This window comes from Ambystoma mexicanum, chromosome 3p (assembly GCF_040938575.1).
Source record: "Ambystoma mexicanum isolate Mex_15411 chromosome 3p, UKY_AmexF1_1, whole genome shotgun sequence".
Classification (NCBI taxonomy): domain Eukaryota; kingdom Metazoa; phylum Chordata; class Amphibia; order Caudata; family Ambystomatidae; genus Ambystoma; species Ambystoma mexicanum.
The window spans coordinates 288,566,295-288,587,517 of record NC_090925.1 but is presented as its reverse complement, the minus strand read 5'-3'; positions in this window follow the sequence as shown (position 1 = coordinate 288,587,517).

Here is a 21,223-nt window from a genome sequence, read left to right as displayed (position 1 = left end):
AGAGGAGTAATAAGACAGGATATGATATAGCTCACTAACATTAAATAGACTACGTGGAGCATCAATACAATACCCAACTAAGGGGCTGATTCATGGATTTTATTGCACAGAAAATAGGGTACTTGCACCCAATCTGCGCCCAATCTGCGCACCCAACCCTGTTTGTCGATTCATGGAATCTAATGCGCTGCACTTTTCAAGGACTTGCATGGAGTTTGCACTGTCCTGGCACGACAGTTCGAGCTGTCGAGGACCTTGCGCGAAGCTCAAAGCAGAGGATGGGCGTGACCTTCACAGGGGGCTGGGAAGGTGTGGAACACCAGAAATGGGGACTAACTTGCAAAGAAGTGGGCATTCTGAGGGATGGCCTGCAGGCAGTTCCTTGCACGCCCACTAGTGTGTGGCAAGAGATGTATTCATTGAATCCATCGTGCAACGTCTCGGCTTGGAAATGTCCACACAAGTCCTTCAGAGGATCCGCCACCCGAAGGCTGGCATAAGTACACTTGCACATAGTATTTTCAGCGCGCATGTGGGATTGCATGTCGTATTTCGGGTAGCGTGTACCACAATTGGGGTTCTGATGTATCGCAGGGATGCGCATACGCTGTGTAGCGGGGTACAGGAACGTTTTACTTGGGTACGCACGCACATTTCCTGAGTTATTGGCGAGTTACAATTTTTCAAACGCATGTTGTTGGGGTGCCGGATACAGTTACGGGGGACACCACGCACTGTTTGAAGGGTGTGAGCATATGGACCTTTGGGTATCATGCATGCAATGAATGCAGATGCAGAATAACTCTGACACCAAATAATCGAACCAACTCAGGAAGATGGCAAGGTGCTGTTTTACTAACAATTATCTAAACCTGGGATTTACAACGGATATCAAGGGATGGTCGATCGAGCTCTCAGTGACTTTCTCATAAAAACATCCTTATATGCAAAAAATACATGAAACGTGACGTCATACTACGTGGCAAATAAGAAAACCCTATGAGGGTTTGTAATACATTCAAGGGGAACATCTAAGTATACTTTCTACAAGGGGTGGGATTATGATTGGCTATCTACTGTCAGGTGGACAACTTATGCCTACCTCTAAAACATGTAATCTTCAACACTATTAAGTACACGGTATATCATTGGTCTTCAAACTATAAGGCCCTTCATTATACAGCCCTCTGTAATTGGTTGGCACACTTGTACCATGTCTGGAACATACAGTTCACTTAGCAGCACGTAAGCTTGGACCCAGGTGCCTGGAGGTGGACTTGACTTTACCCCCCACCAAATTAGCTCATCATCTCTCATCACCCAAGACTTCTGCTATGCAGATTGTCTTTGAACTTGGCCTTGCAAAGTATTCTTGTCTCTGCTGGGAATATATGGGAGTGCAAGCACGCACTATCGTTGTTCTAGGACTCCACGCTCAGCTCTATTTCCATCCTTGGCTCACGTGATAGGAGGCCACGATTTGGTCCATTTTGCCGCATTTAAATGTCTTAAATGAATAAAACTTGGCATGCTTGGTGTTCTTTCTTTGCACCTTAACAAGGGATGATTCAGCTTCTCACGTTCACTGCCTTCGAGAATAGATAACCAGCCTTTGCTGCTTCAGCTTTGACACCAGGCCAGACAGCCTCGCCATTAATTTCCATGATCTCAGCTTTTATTCTTGCTGCGACACAGTTCTCGGCCTTTCTGTCATGATCTCTGCTTCCAAAAGGTCAGGGTTTTCCCAACTCCCTTGGAAGCAGATCCATAACCCAGGTTCCGAGTGCCAACCAGTCCCAATTGGGACCTTTTGGACCCAGTCCTGGCGCCAGTGGCACCAGGCTCATAAATATGCCCAGTCCCAGCGCTGGAAGCGCCGGGCTCATAATGCTTGGGTGGACTTACCTGCAGCAGACCATGCTGCTTACTTGCCTGCCAGTTGAGCCTCTGATCCTCTTCTGTTTGGAACTACTTTTCCTGTTGGGTGGGGCAGGAGCCACTCCCTAGGTTCAGAACACTGGAACTCTTCTGGAAAGCAGGAACTCTTTTCTTATCTAGGCGTGGCTGTGGAAGGAGACACCTAAGCACTACAGGAGGCTATTTAAACCACACCCGATGGATGAATCTTGCTTTGCGTTATTCTGCATCCTCTGCAGCAGAACGCTCATCGTGTCTTCTGCATCTGATCCTGGGCCTAAGGAAAAAGGCTTACCATCCTGAATCCAGTCTTCAGCAACAGCTATAAAGACAAGAAAGAACAGGTTAGCATTACGGTCTTCAGTGACAGCGCTTCACTTACCTGGTCCATCGGCTGTCACCAACGCCTTGCGCTGCATTCCGGCATCTGAAAGACAAAGGCTTACCTACTCTTCGTGCGCTCTGGAGGTCTTCGCACTGCATTCCGGCATCTGAAAGACAAAAGCTTACCAACTCTTCGCACGCTCCGGAGGCCTTCGGCGCTGCATCCCGCATCTGAAAGACAAAACAAGGTGCGTTTAAAGACATTGGGGAACTTTAATACTCACGTGCCATTACTCCTTTCCACATCTAACCCAGTGGGTATTCCGGCACCCTGCAGCCGCTCCGAACTTGTACCTGCAAAATAAAAAGACAGTCAGAGCGCATCGTGAAGCAGGCAACAAGCGCTTACTTATGTGCTTCGAGGCGCTTCTATTCATCACACGGGCTCCATCTTCAACTCACTTCAGCCCGTCACCCGCCATCGCCGGAACCCTGCAAAACAAGAGACATCATTACTAAAGACTTTTAAAGACATTAGAATTACTCGAAACTTACCGTTCGTGCAGTAAACGACGGACAGCAGTCCTCTGAAGTCAAGAGGCCTGCTCCCCTTATCCAGTGAAGAAACTGGTTACAGCACCCTGCCCCGAGGCAGATGGAGAGCACGGCGTTCACTTACCTAAGGTGAGAGCGTTAACCTTTGGGGTTCTACAGGAGAAGAGAAAGGGAGGAAGAGAGAGACATTCAATAACCCAGTTCATTAATCCCATATTTTCTATCTGCAGACATCTTACCCTTCGAGTCAGACATACAGTGCACAGAGGTCCAGCCCAAAGAGCCAGCCGTGTGTTACACATCACCTTTGAAGATACGGTATACGCCCAGTCAAGACCGGCGCCTCTACGGGAATCAGGTGAGCGTTACAGAACGCAAAGCCTACCGCAAAACTCCCGTCCAGGCGCTATGGAAACCTCGGATACCGACCAGCTAGCCCAGTTACTTGGGGAACTAAGGGCAGAAGTGCATGCAGCCCGTCAGGAAACGAACGCTCTAAGAAGGGAACTGATTATTTCCAAGGAGCGAACAGATGATTTCGCTAGACAATTGCTACAGTCACAAGCCGGACAGACCCCGTTACCCGCATCTGGGGGAAATCTTCCTTCTACATCCTCTATGAATCCAGTGCTGATCAACCTACCTGGGAATGTACCTCTGGCTCCGCCCGAACGATTTTCTGGTGACCCAAAGAGGTTTGCAGTATTTATCAATCAGTGCCGGTTGCATTTCTTATGCCGGCCAGCAGCCTTTCCAACTGATCAAGCTAAAGTAGCTTTCGTGCTTTCGTACCTTAGTGGCAATGCGGCAGACTGGTCGATCCCTCTAGTAAATCAAGATGATCCGGTCCTCCATGATTTTCAAGCTTTTCAGCTCAGTATGGAAAAACTGTTCGCAAGACATTCACAGGGGCAGGCCTTGGACAATGAGCTTCTTTCGTTGCGACAAGGTAATCAAGACCTTTTGGCTTATATTGCGTCTTTCAACAGACTGATAGTGGAAACTCAATGGCCTGAGGACAAAAGGATTACGCTGTTTTATAGAGGTCTACGTGGAGAGCTCAAAGATGTGTTAGCCCAAGTAGTGAATCCCCCACAAGATTGTTCGAACGATATAGACTTAGTCGTTCAAATAGATCACAGACTGCAGAACAGGAAGGCCGATCGTTCCAAGTTTGATGCTCGAGTATTTTCCAAACCGCCGACTCCTTCCAAAGGAGTAGACTCCGGGGAACCCATGCAAATAGGGGGCCTGAAAGGTCCTCTAACACAAAAGGAGCGGGAAAGGAGAAAACAGTTGCAATTATGCCTCTATTGCGGAAACTCAGGGCACTTTCTTCGAGACTGTTCGGTGAAACCTGCCAAGAAGGCAGTAGGAGCTGCAGTTACCAAAGTTACAAACTCTGAGCAGGGAAACGACCTCGCCCGACAAGAATAGAGGTCCTCTTGCCGAGCGTGAAAACCAGTTCCGTGACCTCGCATTTCGTGATACCTATGGTCCTCATTAGCCCTGATAATCCAGATCGATTACATGCAATTGAAGCTTACGTCGACAGCGGTGCCATCGGCAATTATGTGGATCATGAAATGGTTTTGAGGATGAATCTAACTCTTTGTCCCAAGGCTGTAAAGGACGTCATTACTACGGTGGATGGAACGGAGATAGCCTCCGGACCAGTAACGCATACCACTCAAGAAGTGACGCTAGTAAGTCAAGATGGACACCATGAGAAGATCGTGTTCGATGTGATCAAGGCTCCTCAGTTTCAGATTATTCTAGGAATACCTTGGTTAGAGAAACACAATCCTCTGATCGATTGGCGAGCAAGAACGGTCCAGTTTCCAGAATGTGTCTCTACTTGTCACCCTCCACCTGGTGTTGCACTGGCAGCAATTTCTTCAGAGACTCCCAGTTACCTCCCGAATACCTGGAATACCAAGATGTTTTCCGGAAGGATCAGGCTAACTCTCTACCTCCTCATAGGTCTTATGACTGCCAGATAGACCTGATACCTGGATCTACTCCTCCTTGTAGTAGAATTTATGCCCTCACCGAGCCTGAGAACCTTCACCTTCGACAATACCTGGATCAATACCTGGCAAATGGGTTTATTCGTCCATCCAAGTCCCCTGCTTCTTCAGCTTTGTTCTTCGTTCCAAAAAAGGAAGGAGACCTTAGAACTTGTATAGACTATCGCTCCCTGAACCAGATCACCGTCAAGAATAGATATCTGTTACCTTTGATCCCTGAACTCCTGGACCAAGTCAGAAAAGCATGCATATATACAAAGCTGGATCTTAGAGGAGCCTACCACTTGGTACGAGTAAAAGAGGGCGATGAATGGAAGACGGCCTTCCGCACCAAATATGGGCAATTTAATATCAGGTCATGCCCTTCGGACTTTGCAATGCCCCGGCCGCCTTTCAATATTTTATGAACGATGTCCTCAGAGAGCTCATAGATGTGTGTGTTGTTGTTTACATTGACGACATCCTCGTTTATTCTTCATCGGAATCTGAACATCGGAAACACGTGAAAATGGTCCTCGAAAGATTGCGTCAACACAAACTTTTCGCTAATTTGGAAAAATGTGTTTTCAACGTGACTGAAGTTGAATTCTTGGGATTCATATTATCACCTAGCGGAGTGCGTATGGATTCAAAGAAGGTCGATGCAGTTCTCAAATGGCCATCACCATCCTCCGTAAAAGGTGTGCAAAGCATGTTAGGCTTCGCTAACTTTTACCGCAGGTTTATCCCCGAATTTTCTCGAATAGTCCAGCCCATCACTGCCTTGTTAAAGAAAAACAAACGTTTTGAATGGTCTACCGAGGCGGAACAAGCTTTCCAGGATTTGAAGACTAAATTCATCTCTGCACCAATCTTAAAACACCCTTGCCCCGAACTCCCCTACATCGTGGAAACTGATGCTTCAAGCCTTGCCATGGGGGCAGTTCTATCACAAAAGGACCCGGTAACCAATCAGTTGCATCCCGTGGCATTTTGGTCCCGCAAATTCTCGCCTCCTGAAATCAATTACACGATTACTGACAAGGAACTTCTGGCTATCAAGTCTGCCTTTAAGGCTTGGCGGCATTATCTGCTGGGGGCCCGACACACCGTTACTGTGATTACGGATCACCGAAACCTGCAATATTTGAAAACCGCAAAAGCCCAATCCTCTAGACAACTCCGTTGGGCATTATTCTTTGCCGAGTTTGACTTCATAATTACCTATCGACCTGGTACAAAAAACGGTAAAGCTGATGCCCTTTCTCGGATGGGAGTGGAAGAACACTTGATCAACCCTAAACCTGTACCAATCATTCCCGAACAAATAATTCTGGGTGTAATCGCCACAGAATCCATAGAGGAAGTTAAGGATAAAGCCAGGCAACTTGTAACTCCAGCAGACATACAGAATTGGCATCTGCAGGGAAAGGACTTTGCAGTAAAGGACAACTTATTGTATTTCCAAGAACGATTATACCTGCCCAGCACAGATTTACAGAAAAAAGTAATCTCTTGTTATCACGATTCTTTAATGGAAGGACATCCCGGTATGGCCAAGACCTCAGAAAAGATCAAGCGCTACTTCTGGTGGCCGTCTTGGAAAAAAGATATCAGAGACTTTATAATGTCCTGTGGAGTATGCGCCCAAAACAAGAGTCAAAAGGAAAGACCAGCAGGCCTCTTACGCCCTATTGACATCCCACCTCGCCCTTGGCATACGCTTTCTATGGACTTGATCACCGATCTACCTCCATGCTCCGGATACAATACGATTCTAGTAATCGTGGACTTATTCTCCAAGATGGCGCATTTCATTCCGCTCAAAGGCTTGCCAACAGCAGCAACTCTGGCCCGAGAATTTCTCGAAAACATCATCCGACTGCACGGTGTTCCTTCGGTTCTAATTTCGGATCGAGGTAGTCAATTTATTTCTCATTTTTGGCGAAGTTGCTGTCGGTCGGCTCAAATTGATGTGAGACTATCGACCAGTCACCACCCTCAGACCGACGGACAAACCGAGAGGACCAATCAAACTCTGGAACAGTATTTACGCTGCATGCTGCAACAAACTGAAAAAACTTGGAAAGACATCCTTTGGATAGCCGAATATGCCTACAATAACTCTGTCCATTCGGGAACTGGGAAAACCCTGTTTTTTCTTTTATACGGCAGTCACCCTCGAACCTCGGAGTTGGATCCCCTCCAAGATCTTGAAACACCAGCAGTAGACTACCTGCATTCTACAATCACCCAAGCCTTTAAGGAAGCTGTTTCTCACCTTCAAAGGGCTAAAGAACAATACAAGAAAGGAGCAGATCAACATCGGAAGGAAGCCCCTCAATATCAAGTAGGGGATCAAGTCTGGTTATCCACCAAATATCTACCTCTAAAAGGGCCACGCACATTCAACCCAAGATACCTTGGTCCCTATTCCATCACTACCATAGTAAACCCAGTAGCGGTCAAGTTGGACTTGCCCCCGCACATGAAGATACATCCGGTCTTCCACGTCTCTCTATTAAAACCCGTGCAACCTCAAACCCGACTAACTAAATCTCCAAAACCCATCCTAGTTGATGGAGAACTCGAGTTTGAAGTCAAAAGCATTCTGGACTCCAAGATCTCCAAATCTAAACTATTTTACCTAATTGACTGGAAAGGCTACGGCCCCCAAGAGAGATCCTGGGAACCTGCTGAATATGTCCACGCTCCTCGCCTAATCAAAAGATTTCACCGAACATTTCCTGACAAGCCAAAACCCCCGGAGAAGCCCGGTTTGGGAGGGGCCTTGAGGGTGGGTACTGTCATGATCTCTGCTTCCAAAAGGTCAGGGTTTTCCCAACTCCCTTGGAAGCAGATCCATAACCCAGGTTCCGAGTGCCAACCAGTCCCAATTGGGACCTTTTGGACCCAGTCCTGGCGCCAGTGGCACCAGGCTCATAAATATGCCCAGTCCCAGCGCTGGAAGCGCCGGGCTCATAATGCTTGGGTGGACTTACCTGCAGCAGACCATGCTGCTTACTTGCCTGCCAGTTGAGCCTCTGATCCTCTTCTGTTTGGAACTACTTTTCCTGTTGGGTGGGGCAGGAGCCACTCCCTAGGTTCAGAACACTGGAACTCTTCTGGAAAGCAGGAACTCTTTTCTTACCTAGGCGTGGCTGTGGAAGGAGACACCTAAGCACTACAGGAGGCTATTTAAACCACACCCGATGGATGAATCTTGCTTTGCGTTATTCTGCACCCTCTGCAGCAGAACGCTCATCGTGTCTTCTGCATCTGATCCTGGGCCTAAGGAAAAAGGCTTACCATCCTGAATCCAGTCTTCAGCAACACCTATAAAGACAAGAAAGAACAGGTTAGCATTACGGTCTTCAGTGACAGCGCTTCACTTACCTGGTCCATCGGCTGTCACCAACGCCTCGCGCTGCATTCCGGCATCTGAAAGACAAAGGCTTACCTACTCTTCGTGCGCTCTGGAGGTCTTCGCACTGCATTCCGGCATCTGAAAGACAAAAGCTTACCAACTCTTCGCACGCTCCGGAGGCCTTCGGCGCTGCATCCCGCATCTGAAAGACAAAACAAGGTGCGTTTAAAGACATTGGGGAACTTTAATACTCACGTGCCATTACTCCTTTCCACATCTAACCCAGTGGGTATTCCGGCACCCTGCAGCCGCTCCAAACTTGTACCTGCAAAATAAAAAGACAGTCAGAGCGCATCGTGAAGCAGGCAACAAGCGCTTACTTACGTGCTTCCAGGCGCTTCTATTCATCACACGGGCTCCATCTTCAACTCACTTCAGCCCGTCATCCGCCATCGCCGGAACCCTGCAAAACAAGAGACATCATTACTAAAGACTTTTAAAGACATTAGAATTACTCGAAACTTACCGTTCATGCAGTAAACGACGGACAGCAGTCCTCTGAAGTCAAGAGGCCTGCTCCCCTTATCCAGTGAAGAAACTGGTTACAGCACCCTGCCCCGAGGCAGATGGAGAGCACGGCGTTCACTTACCTAAGGTGAGAGCGTTAACCTTTGGGGTTCTACAGGAGAAGAGAAAGGGAGGAAGAGAGAGACATTCAATAACCCAGTTCATTAATCCCATATTTTCTATCTGCAGACATCTTACCCTTCGAGTCAGACATACAGTGCACAGAGGTCCAGCCCAAAGAGCCAGCCGTGTGTTACACATCACCTTTGAAGATACGGTATACGCCCAGTCAAGACCGGCGCCTCTACGGGAATCAGGTGAGCGTTACACTTTCCTCTCCATGGGTCCAGGCTTACTAAATTAATGAAACTGAGGTCCAGTTTCTATGCAATGGCGGCTTCGCCCACAGTCTATTCACTACGTATAGCCAGCTTCTATGATCACTTAGTCTACTTGCGTTACAGCATCTGTACACTTATTGAACGGTTGCATTTCTGTAGCACTTTACATACATGCAATCTTCTTTTCACATATGAAAACTTACTCAATTCTTAACTTCATCATCAGTTTCTGTAAGATCCATGCATTCTCTTCAGCCAGCCAGTATTCTTAGTGCGTCACACTCATCTTTTGTGATGTCACCAGCTCCTCTTTTTGCTCTTTTTCATATTCCTTCAGGGAGTTCCTCCTTCAGTGTGTCCTCTCTTTGGGGGGATACATTTGATAGGGTTTTCTCAGTAGGTACCTTCTTTTGAATACTCACCATGGTATGGTCACAACTGCTGGTGTTAAGCATGGCAGGATCTCAGGCTTCCAACATACAGGAGGTATAGGGGCGGGATTTCCTGCAAAGGCATATAACTGCTCCTCTACGTTCCCCCCTCTGGTTGAGTCGTCAACCACCTCCTCAATTGTTTCCACATCTTAAAATTTTCTCTAGAAGAAGTGCTTCTTCAGGAGTCCAGATCTTCATCACCCCCCTCAGGGTGCCGGCTGATTTGACATGTTCATCCACAAACCAGGTCATGTAGTTGCACTGTCCATTCGGATTACAATAGACCCATCGTCCCACGTACTTCTTTTGATTCTGTGGATTCAAGAACTTTGTTCCTTCAAGTGCTACGATGCTGGCCTTCGTGTATTTTCTGACATCTTCATCAGTCAATTCGTTGGGTCCAAAACCTGATTCGACATCGATCATGATCTTCATTCTTACTGCTTTCTTTGCCTTCTTCTTGCATTGGGCGATCACTATCCTGATTACACAGAGTCCAAACAACACCATCCCCAATATTGCTCCAAGGAACTTGAAGATGTTTGCCATCCATTGCGGAATCCATGAGAATATGGAGGCAAACCAACTGTCATCTGTAATGTCCTCTGTCTCGTCTTCCATCTTTTTATGCAGGTTCGTTAGCAACGTTATGGCCTCTGTCAAGGTCTCATTCTCGTCATTGTGAGAAGGTATGAATGTGTAACATGATGGCCTGATTTTGGCGCAAACTCCTCCTTCCTTCGCTGTGATCATGTCCAGGACATATCTGTTCTGCAGGGTCATTAGTCGTATGGCCCTCGGTTCTTCTTTGATAGCATTGAATCCCTTTATAGTGGTGTTGATTGTCTGCAGAAGCTTCCATCTCGTAATCTGCAACCACATGGCATTGGCCATCGTCTGGATCCCAGGCATGAAAATAGTCGTAAATATTGAAGCAATCTTGCTGAACAACCAGTGTTCATATGGAATGGAGACAAAGGGCCTCATTACGACCCTGGCGGTAAGGGGTTAGCGCCATCGTTAGCTGCGCCGACCCCTTACCGCCAATCACGAGTTCCCTTTCCGCCATGGCGGTTTTTACACCTGCTTTTAGCGGGTGTAAAAAACCATGGCGGTAAGGGAACTTGGTGTTAATTACGCCACCGTAATTTACGGTGGCGTAATTAACGCCTTCCCCACTCCCATTATGCCCTATGGGGCAAAAATGGGAATGGGGAAGGGTAAATGGGGATTGGGGATTTACCGCCCCGCCAAGGTCGGAATGGGGCGGTAAATCCCCTTACCGCCATGGCGTTAACGTAGTTAGCACCATGGCGGTAAAGTCACGGCCCTGGCGGTAACTTTCCGCCAGGGTCGTAATGAGGCCCAAATGCTTCTATTGACCTGGTTGAGAAGTCATTCTCTCTTCTGGTTCGATTGAGGAATTCAAGCGATCTTCTTGTCAAAAAAGCATCTACTTTTGGAAATTCTTCAATGTTCAGCTCACTCTGAGGAATCACTAATGCTGCAACATGAATGAGCACCAAAGAGCATGTTCTTCCCCAATTTCATGTGGGCTCTAGGCCCACAAGCCCAGTATCGATCCATGAGGACAGCTGTGCCTGCTCCCATTCTGGAAACGCCAACTGTAGTTTTGCAGCCTTTGTTATCTCCTACATGCTTCTTCCCATCTCTTCGGAAGCACATTTGTCAATGGGACCACAACCATTGGACTTGATTCATCTACCCATGTCACTAGTTTGGCATGTTTGGCCCATGACTTCAAACATCCAATGTTCACTCTCTGCACCCCTGGGCACAGCTAATTTCCTGCTAATATTCAAATTTAGCTGTGCCCAGTGGCTGCATTGTGTTTTCATTCTGTCCTGCTAATCTGAATGTAGCTGTGCCCAGTGGCTGCATTGTGTTTCCATTCTGTCCAACTCATTTCAAACTTATCTGTGCCCAAGGGATGGATTGTGTTTTCATTCTGTCCTGCTAATTTCGAACTGACTGTGCCCAGTGGCTGCATTGTGTTTTCATTCTGTCCTGTTGTTCCTGTCTTGTTCCGTCTCTTCTGTTTGCACCCCCCTCGCCCTGTATTCTCCCCCAGTGTTTCCTCCCGCCCTCTGCTCTTCTCTCATTCCCCACCCACCCTCCTCTCTCTCCTCTCTTACCCCTCCTCCACATCACCTATGGTGCTCTATATTTCTTCTATCTTCTCCAACTGTTTCTCTATCGACTATCCTACCCTTCTCACTAGGTCTGGTAGGAAGAAGTTTAACAAGGGTATCCTGGTCTCCAACCCAGGCCTCCCTATCGGTGATACCTACACCAGCGGTTCCACCAGTCAGACCCTCACCGACATCCTCTTTGTCATTCCTTCGCCAGACCTATGGACTCTTCATATGGTCTCTGTGCTCCTTATTCTTCTTCTCCCATTAATGGTGGCAGGAGAGAGGAACCACCTGGCTTCCTTCTCTCCCTTCTTTGGCTTCCTTGCCTCCACCCTGTGCCACTTCACTTGCACCCTCTTCCTCCTCCTCAGCTCCCTTGCCCTCTCCTCCTACCTCCTGTGCCCTCTCCTAGGCTCCTTCTACACCTCCACTGGGAGTACCTCTGATTTGTACCTTTCCCCTGAAGTCTTTCAAGGATGGCAACCTTCTCCACCTCGCCACTCTTAACTCTCACTCAGCTGTCAAAAACGACTCTGTCATCGGCCGTCTCCTGGAAGAACTCGACCTTGATATCCTTGGTCTCACCGAGACATGGTTCACGGGCAACTCTGTCACAAGCTTTGACACTCTCCTTCCTGATGGTTACCAGATGCTCTCTGCGCCCAGATCCAACCGTTCCGGTGGGGTTGTAGCCTTGATCTTCATGCAGTGGATTCCTGCCTCTGTCATTCCTATGCAGGCCTACTCCTCCTTTGAATGCCTTGTCTGTATGCTTTCTCCCTCTCCTGGACACTCTCTCACAGTGGCTACTATCTACTAGCCACCTGGTCAGATCACCTCCTTCCTCTCTGAATGGGCGAACCTCTCTTCCTCCCTCCGGCCTCAAACACTCAACTCCTCCTCCTTGGAGATTTCAACATCGATCTGGATGCTTCCTGTACCACCACAGGACTCTTTCACAACCTTTGTGACTCTCTCCCTCTCTCTCTATTCTTCCCTCTGGCCCGACTCACTCTGCATGGCACACTCTTGATGATCTGATCTCCTTAGACCACCCCCTCTTTAACCCTCTCACCACTCCTCTCTCCTGGAGTGACCACTTTCTCATCTCCTCTCATCTCTCTCTCTCTCTACTCCTCAGGCCAAGCCTACCCTCACACTGCCACCCACCTTCTCAATCATTCGACCCATGAAGCCTGTGTCAGTTGAGGCTTTCGCTGCATCTTTCTCTCCCCCTCCTGTACATCTGGCTGACTCACACTCCGACACAGCCCTTTCCATGCTCCACTCTGCTATCTACGATACTCTCAGTGTACTTGCCCCTGTCATGAAAATCCTCATGAAGACTAAAATCAAGTGTAGGGTGGCTGAGAGGAAATGGTTAGCATCTTGTACATCCTCCGACAAACTGGCCTGCTGCCTGCCCCAAAGGCAATACCGACTCTCTGTCCTCACTAAGAAGAAAGCTCCCATCCAAGCCCGCTTTTCTGTGGCATCTAAAAACTTAGCCAAACTCTTCAAAATCTGCAAGGAGCTGGCCATTCCTTCCACAGTCTCTACCGTCCCTTCCCAGGCCATCTGTACAGCCTTGGCTTCTCACTTTATCTCTAAAACCCAGGACATCCTGTCCACTCTCACGGCTTCTCCTGCTTCTTCCTATACTCTCTCCTCTTCCTTGGGCCCCCCTGCTCCACCCCTCCCTTCTCTACCTTTCCTCTCTTCTCCCCTGACGAGGCTTCTAGACAAGTCCAATCTTTGAAAAACCTCATCAAAACAGGTTCTTCCCTGTTCTTCCAAAACCATCAAGGACTACATTGACACCCTTGCTCCAGACTTGGCTGACTTCTACAAACCCTCTTTCGCCTCTGGAACCTTCTCCTCCCCCTGAAGCACTCTCTTGCGCACTCTCTTGCGCACTCTCTTCTCAAGAAACCCTCAGCCGACCCCTCCCATCCGACTACTTATCGCCCGATCTCTATCACTCCTTTTCTGGGTAAACTCCTGGAAAAGCTGACCATCTACCGGCTTAATCTTCACACTGAATCTGTTGGTTGTTTAGATGACCATCAGTCTGGCTTCAGAGCAGCCAGAAGAACAAAAACCTCTCTCCTGAACATCTGTGAAGACCTGCTCTCTAACTCTCTTCATGTCTTCAGTGACTACCTCTTTGTGTCCTGCTGCAGGATACACAAGCATCTTGTTCTCCCATGCAGGTTCCTTTTCCATCTGTGTAGTCTTGCTATAATCATCCTGGAATGGAAACAACCATTTGCGATCCCCTCCTAAAATGGCCCAATTCTCCTGAAATTGTCTTCTTGTTATGAATGCTGCAAGATGAATGAGGCACCTGGCATTGTGCTCTGGGGCTTCCCTGGAGATTAAAGTTTGCACTGTATTCATGGCATAGGGGATGAGAACGCAGACGTAGCAACTCCCTTTAGATTTTTTTTCCCTACTTCCCTCATGTGCTGGTACCACATGTTATTACCCAAGTGTGCTGCATTATCTACATAGGTATTTATCCCCTCATTATCGTCCTCTGCATCTCTCCTGTGTCTTCTAGAAGCCTTGTACCATTCATGAAGTATATCAAAGGAAGTTCCCATAGTAGGAGGAACCATGGGGACCTCTGCCTCAGTGAAAGTACTAACATGATAGAGACTATGAAAGACGAGGAACAAAAAGACAAAGGCCCTCATTACGACCCTGGCGGAAATCGTGGCGCAAAATGCACCATGGAGCACGGCGGAAAGCTGCCGATAGCGCCATGGGGGTTGGCGGATTTACCGCCCCATTCCGACCTTGGCGGGGCGGTAAATCCCCATTCCCCATTTTACCCTTCCCCATTCCCATTTTTGCCCCATAGGGTATAATGGGAGTGGGGAAGGCATTAATTACGCCACCGTAAAATACGGTGGCGTAATTAACAACAAGGTCCCGTAGCGCCATGGATTTCTCTGCCCGGAAAAACCAGGCGGAAAACGCTCCATGGCGCTACGGGAACTCGTAGTAGGGCGGACGGGTCCGCCGCGAATACCGCTGGCGTAAACCCACTCCGCCAGGGTCGTAATGAGGCCCAAAGAGAGTAATCATGCAGGCATATACTATGCTCAAAAACATCAAGTTCTCGCACCATCCGGGTACTTGTTGCACTTGTTCATTCTCTAGAACGGTGCCGGCTTCTACATTTCGAATCTTTAATACAACCATCAAATGTCTTTACACTCACAACTCTAAAATCTGCGCAATAATTGTGATGAGAAGCCTTCCTATCACTGATCAATTTTTAGGATCCTGTAAAAAACTGTGAATATCAATGTCTCTTCTGACAAGAGCAGGATAAGCTTGAAGTATAAACACAAAAACAGCAAGCACAAGCCGATGGACATCCCTGTTAGTAAGTACCATATGTTTAACTGCTTAGAACAGGTATTCACAACAAAATGAATCTGGATACTGATCTCATTTCCAATTACTGATCAAGAACTTATGTTTAGGCATGACACTGATACTTCAATGTGTTTCTAGAGTTTGTTTTTCAAAATCCCTGAAATTCTTGGCCAGTCTTTGCACTCCTGCTCAAATATCTATAAGGAGTGTCCTTTTGAATTTCAGTTCAAGATAAGTAATTATCATGCACCGGTAGTTGCTTTATAGTCCTTCTTTTTTGACATCCATCTAGTCTGCACACGCTGAAATTCTTCTTCTTGTCTTGCTTCTGGATCAGCAATGATGGGAGGGCAGGTCTCACCTTTATAGGCTTTTACGTCCCCTAAGTGGAGCTAAGCTTGTCTTCCTTGGACTTTTACAGCTGAAGGGGTTATATTCTCAACGTAAAAGCGACCATTGAATCGCGGTTTATGCCACTTTCTAGTAACGTTTTTAATGAGTACTAGGTCTCCAACATATAACTTATGTGGCAATTATAGTTGACCTGGGTTGGTTGTTGAATTGTCTACTTCTGTGTTCTGAGACCAACCACCCTTGCGCTTGACTTGATCTGAAATGAGAGAGATGCTAGAGGTCATACATGTCAAATAGTCGTGCAATTCATCACCTAAAGTTTTAGCTACACTCTGGGCATCACTTTTACTTCTAGATGGAGGAGTGGGGGGCATTCTCATACACCGCCCTGTCACTAGTTCATGATGGGTGAGGTGATGGTCTGATCCTGGCTGATTCCGAAGAGCATATAATGCTTGGGGTAGGCAATATAGCCATCCCTTCTTCAAAGTCAATGTAATCTTGGCAATCCTTTCTTTAAGGAGGCCGTGGAGTCTCTCACATATCCCGTTCGCTTCCGGTTGATAAGCAAAAGAAAATTTGTGCTTTATATTCACTAGAAGCCCTAGTTGTTCAAATAGCTCATTAACAAAATGCGGCCCATTGTCGGATCTCAGCACTTCACACACATCCCATCTCTGAATGATTTCGCGCACTAAAAACATTGCTGCGCAAGTGGCGCCAGGGTTTGTGCAGGGACTTGCCTCGATCCACCTAGAGAAGGGACACACCACCACTAGATACCTATATCCATTACATACTTGCAGCATATCAACATAGTCCATATGTAAATGAGGAAATGGACCATTCCGTCGAGGTATTATCCCTCTAATTGTTCTCAGTGTATGCCCAGCAGTAAACCTTTGGCACACAATGCAGTTTACCATAAATAGTGCAACATGCTCCAATAAATTCGGAATGAACCAGTCTTCCGCAATTGTAGCAGCAGTACTCGGGGTGATGCAGCTGTTCAAGCACGACCTTTAATAATGCTACTGGCATCACCAGCTTTCCAGTGCTGTCTTGTCACCATAATGCTTTTGTGGGGGATAAAGGACACCCCCTTCATTTCCACAATCCCTGCTCTTCCTGTGGTGCACTCCCTTGAATCTCCATTAGTTGGGTTATCGACAATTTATGAAACCCTTCTTGCACAAACATGGTTGTAACTACCTTTTCTTTAGTACTCTCAGTATCAAAACTCGAAATATCTTGGTAATATGCAACCCTTTTGGCTTCTTTGTCTGTGGCTTCATTCCTGCAAGAGATACAATCTGTTACATTAGTATGTGCTGCGCATTTAACGACTGCTATGGCCACTGGGAGTTGTAGTGCCTTATTAAGCCTGTTCAATAAGGATGCGTGCTGCACTGGAGTGCTGTCCACACTCAGGTAACCCCCTCCTTTTCTAACATGCTAACCCTGCGTGTATGGTTGACGTCACGTAGGCAGAGTTACTGTACACCGTCACTTCCTGCCCTTCGTGTTTCTCGAGCGTGACAATAAGCACTACTAATTCTGTTGCTTGTGCTGAAAAGTTAGATGGTAGTCTTGCACTTTCTACAACTTCAAATTCTCCATTTAATCTGTGTCTCACTACCGCGCCTGAATGTCTTTCCCCACTAGTCTATTCCATTTTCAAAGAAGCATCAATAAAGAGAATTTCCCCTCCCGCCAAAGCATTCTCCTTCCCCCGGCTATATCATCATACAGCGCCGTTAAACCCTTAACGCCTGACTTGTAATGAGGGCCTATTTCTTGATCAGTGAATGAAATCGTCATGTTTAGTTTCGTCATCAAATCATCATCCCAAAATGTTAACTGGTGTCTGCCGTGAATATAACAAAGGAACGGACATGTCACACTCTCCTATGGAGACTGCTAATTCATTAGTAAAAGGAACTTGACTCGTAGCTCCAGAGAACCCTTGAGCATTCATTGCAATTCCAGTCACTGGATATTTTGCCTCTCGCATACACGAACGAGTTGCTACAATGTCAACAAGAAAAGAAAAGGATTTGCCTCCTATCGTCACATTGACCCTTGGTTCCTCTTGGGGGTCTGCTGTCATAGATAGTACTGAACACATCAAGTCACCCTGTGAGCTCTCCTATTCTGTGTACAGGCTCCTCCCAGTTCCTGTGAAAGGATTTCCTCCTACCAGAGTGACACCTCTCCTATTCTGGGTTTCAGCACCTGTCCTGTGTATGCATACTGCTGTGTCTGCATAGGGGCTTGTTGCGACTGCTCTTCTGATGGATTAATTTGCAATCGCTCGAGTTGCTGTACCTGCTGTACTCGCAGCGCTTGTGTCTGATAAAATGTGTGATCTTGGGCAAACTCTTCTCCAGTTTGTGTACTATATGGTGGAGGATAAGCTCTCCCCCTCTTGAAAATTGGCCATTTTGTACATTCCCTTGGCTTCCACTTACGCGTGCAATATGCCGTCATACCACAAGTCCAACATACTGGGGGTGCCCATCTGACAAGTCCCCCTTGGTTATATCCTCCCTGGGTACTCTGATTCTCATTCTGTGTATTCTGAAACCCACCTTGATTATTTTGGAATCCACCCCCTCTTCCTCTATAGCCCATACGTCTGCGTCGTGGCACAAACCCATATCCACCTTGGTCTATCGGGCGCTAATTACTCGCCTGCGATGCACCTCGTTGCTTCCTGCATTCCAAATCCTTCTCCACTTGTCAATACCGCCCCTTCTATGGCAAATTTACACATTTTTTTCTGAACTATCTTGGCTTCCTCGATTTTCCTAGTCTCATCTTTCTTCTTATTTTTCTCTTGTAACAACTGACACTGGTGTATTATTGTCAATTGTACCTCAGCCCAAGGCTTCACTTCCATCCCCACAGGTTTCTTCATCTGCCTCTGTACTTGCTCGGACAACCCTGGCATAAAATGTGGTAAAATAATGGCACAGTTTTTTCCCACGGCTCATGGGTTACAAGTTGCCATTTCTCCTGAATGTCCTGAATGTAAACAATAGGGTCTTCATCTTCCTTCATCTTATGTGTCATGATTGCACCCATACCTGATGTATCAAGGTACTGTACCCTGAGAGCCCTCCACACATCTGCTCTACAATTATTAAACAGCGCTCCGTCATGCGCTGTGTTTTGTGCTATCACACTTGAATATCCTGCTCTCTTCCATATGTCTTCAGCCCTTTCCTCAAGAATAGATGGCAGGAGACCTTTTATGTCCCCTATGGCCAATGTGTTTCCTCCTGTCATTTATTCTAGTTCATATATCCATTTCCCAGCACCTGAAGTCAAACTCAGGAGCTTACACCTTAAATTATCCTTGTCCATCTGCTGCCATGGGATATACTGTGGTCTTGCTCCCCCTTTTTCCAATAAGGGAAACTGGGACAATAGTCCCTGTCTGTCTCCTTGTCGGTAATGACATTAACCTGCTCATATATGGCGGCGATTCTCTCTTCTCACTATATGATAGTCCTCAGGGATGTTCTGGATATGCTATGGGATCTGGCATCCTATCTTTGGGTTGTTCCAGATCCAACCATCTTACTTCTTTATCCATTTGCAGGCTTCCTTCAGGGACGCACACGCTCGCTCCTTCTACCCCAAGACTGGATTCTCCTTCCTCGTCTGACATGTTTGGTCCCCAAATAGAGTGACTATTACCTTCCTCACCTTTGTGTAGGTTCAGTCTGCTTAAGGACAATTCTCTACGTCCGTGACTGAAAAGAATTCCTTCTTCGCTTTGTGATTGAAATGCTAGCGATTGGTCCTTTTTCCCTCGAATTCCGTACTTGCTACTTTCCTTTAATTCTTGATAGGTCTTATCGATCTTTTCTCTGATGCTCACTGCATCAAAGCTTTCTTCTTCCACTACTACTGTAGATGCCGTTGGCATTGCTTCCTTCATCCGAGGAATCTCTTCTATTCTGTCCCATCGTATTTCTGGGCATGGCCCTAGGAATGAGACTGGTATCAAGACCCTGCTGTCTTCTTCTTTGTTCTATTTCTTCATCTAGTTCTCTTGGCTTTCTTGCATCCCTTCTAATTCTTTCTTCTGCTTGCCTTCATTCTTCTCTCCTTACTCCTTCCCTTCTTTCCTCTTCTTCCCTTTGTCTCTGTAATCTTTTGTCCCTTAGTCTTTGCGCTTCCTCCTCTTCTCTCTTCTTTTCTCTTCTGTCCCTATCTTCTATGACTCTCTGGGCCTCATTACGAGTTGGGCGGTAACACCGGCGGTATTACTGCCAGTGCTATTAGCCCTACCACCAAACCCCCTCCGGATCACGGGTTTGGCGGAACGATTAGTGCCCATTCCCCATTGGGCCATTCGAGAATTCCTCATTCCCTCATTCCCCACTGGGAAGAGCTGGGGGGAAATCCGCCAAGGCTATGATCTGGCAGACCCTTAAATGCAGCGGTAATAGCGCTACCACCACATTTAGGGGTTACCGCCAAACTCATGATGAGGCCCACTGTCTATTGTCATACTTTCTTTGTTCTTCTGCCTGTTCTTCTTTTTTCTCTTGCTCCTCCTATACCTGTTCTCTTTGCTCCCTATTCTTCCTTTCCTACTCGTCTTCTTTCAATTTCATCTCTCGTTCTTTGTCTTTTCATTCTTGTTCATCCTTATCTTCTCTTTGTCTAACTTCCTCGATGCTTTTCCCATCTATTTTAAGTAATATCTGTCCTCCCATCCATTTGTTCTGCAAAAGCGCTATCTCGTCAGCTTTATCCTTCTCTCCTTTCCATCACTTAATTTCCCTGTCTATTTCTGTCGACAGATTTGACCGCTCATTCCTTTCTTCCTTGTCTTGTATGATCTTATAGATCTCTTCTTTTCTCTTATTCTCCCCTGGGCTATCATCGCTATTTTAAGACGGGGGTTCATATACTATATTTCTATAAAGGGTACAACCATATTTCTTCCGTGGTAGCGCCTTTTACTTCGGGCGAGGTAAGTGGAGCTGAAGGCTCAACACCTTCCTCCTTTCTCTAAGAATCCACTCCTCAGGTGGAGTGTCTTCCCTTTCTTCCTGGTACAATTTCCAGAGCTGTAAAATCGCTAATCTTTTCTCTAATTTCTTCCCCATGTACGCAGCTTGGAAGTATGTGGTCATGTGTTGCAATACCGCTTTTGACAATGATCTCCCTTGTGGCCACGGCATGAATATTTTGTCTGCCGTGTCTTTCACCCATTCCGCACTATACTGTTTGTGCTTGGGCATGTGCTTTGGTAGGGTTTTACATAGGTGCATCAGAGGAGTATCTTCCATAATGACAAGTTCAACTGACTGTCAATACTTACGAGACTTTTGAAATAACCTTTATACCTTTGCTTAAATCACCCCTTTTTCAACGCCTTCTAAAACAACAAATATGAGCACGCACCATCAATCGTGGCTCAAGCCTCTAATTTCTTAATGAGCTATCTCTACCTTTTGATTGGCACCAACCACTTTGCTAAGCTCAATCCCTATTGCTCCTCAACTTTTTCACTTACTTCACAACATATGTATTGTGTAATGTAAAGTGGTCTTGTATAATGAAATTCTGATGGCCTCTTGTTACTAGGTCCTCTAAGTGAGTGAGGGGCTGGAAGGTATTGGGAAGAGAGGAAGAAGGAATTTGTAAAACCTGAAGTGTTAAAAGTGCGTACATGAAGAAGTCGAGTTCTGTGTGCTATGTTTATAGGTGAGTTGAGGTGAGGGCACTTGGGGTGAGGGAGTCCAATGTGTAGCTATCCTGTTCGGTTCACTACAAACCATGTCTG